Consider the following 1,465-nt stretch of genomic DNA (forward strand, 5'->3'; position numbering starts at 1 on the left):
CCCCCCTGCCCCCCAACTCCTTTTTTTCTCCCTCCTTCACTTCAAAACAAAACACACAACTCTCTCCTGTCCGCACAACCAGAAAGCACCATGCGTCATTTCAAGTAAACATCCGCCTCGCCGAATTATACAACAGTTTATATTTATTTAAAGCATTCTCTGACTGTTCTAAATACAGACACTTTGTGGAAAACAGCACTTGGGATTTCAGGCATAATTTGAAATCTAGAGAGACGTGAAAAGAAACGACAGAAAATAGAAATACCGTACGAACATCATACAAGGCAGGGGTAGGCCACGAGAGACATGGAGGAGATGTGTGGAAAGGGACATCATGACAAAGATGAAGCTCATTTGGAATGAGCCAGGAAGGATGGCCCAGGATAGAGATAAATGGAAGGAGCTTGCATGTGGCCAAGATCGTGGCCTTCTCTAATAACGTAGGCCACGCCTAGATACCCTGCCAGGGGTGAAAGGCATTGTTAATGATAATGATGACATCATTATCCCATTGCTTCAGGCAGGCGTATGAAAAATCACGGGCAAAGCGCCAGCATGAGACTTAAATTGTGATCTTGGAGCGAACGTTTTTTTCCCCTTCAGTTTAAAATTCGAATGTCGAACAGACTGTTTTTCTCTCGTAAGAGTTTTACGGCACTTGCAACACAATAAGGTCATATAAGTGCCGAATATTAGAGGTGTTAGAAGGGAGTAACAAACACAAAAAAGAAGGAGGGGAGATAAGGACGATAGTTGTTTGATAGGAAAGAAGCAGCAAACCACACCAGAGTACCCGCCAACCACCCACTCGAATAGACTTGCAACTACTGCAAAACTATCTACATAAAATAAAGAAGTTAAAAAAACAACATCATGTACATCACGGTAAACTGAATTCTGGCAAGTTTTTTTAGAAAGCAAAGGGTATTCTTTTGTTTGTTTTGTCTGTGTGTGTGTGTGTGTTTGTGTGTACGTGTGTGTGTGTGTTTGTGTGTGTGTGTATATGTGTGTGTGTGTGTTTGTGTGTGTATGTGTGGTTTTTTTAGTAGTAAAAAAGCTACTGAATATAAATGAGTATTTATAAAGCAAATAAACAGCATAATGAGCACAGCCAGAGGCAAAAATACACACAAAGTATCCATCAATCACCAGGTCATTAATAAAAGTACTGAGAATCAAAGGTAAGCTACTGTGCTGGCGTTGACAAATAAAACATAAAATTTATGGACCGTACTTATTTGAACAGAGTAGAATTATATAATGCTTTGAAGAGGCAGGGTAAACCACCTCTCTGTTTCTCTGTGTGTGTGTGTGAGTGTGTGTGTGTGTGTGTGTGTGTGTGTGTGTGTGTGAATGTGTATGTGTGTATATGTGTGTGTGTGTGCGTGTGAGTGTGTGTGTGTGTGTTGAGTGTGTGCGCATGTATGTATGCGCGTGAGACAGAGAGAGACAGAGAGAAAGAGAG

This window comes from Aplysia californica, unplaced genomic scaffold (assembly GCF_000002075.1).
Source record: "Aplysia californica isolate F4 #8 unplaced genomic scaffold, AplCal3.0 scaffold00133, whole genome shotgun sequence".
NCBI classification, from domain to species: domain Eukaryota; kingdom Metazoa; phylum Mollusca; class Gastropoda; order Aplysiida; family Aplysiidae; genus Aplysia; species Aplysia californica.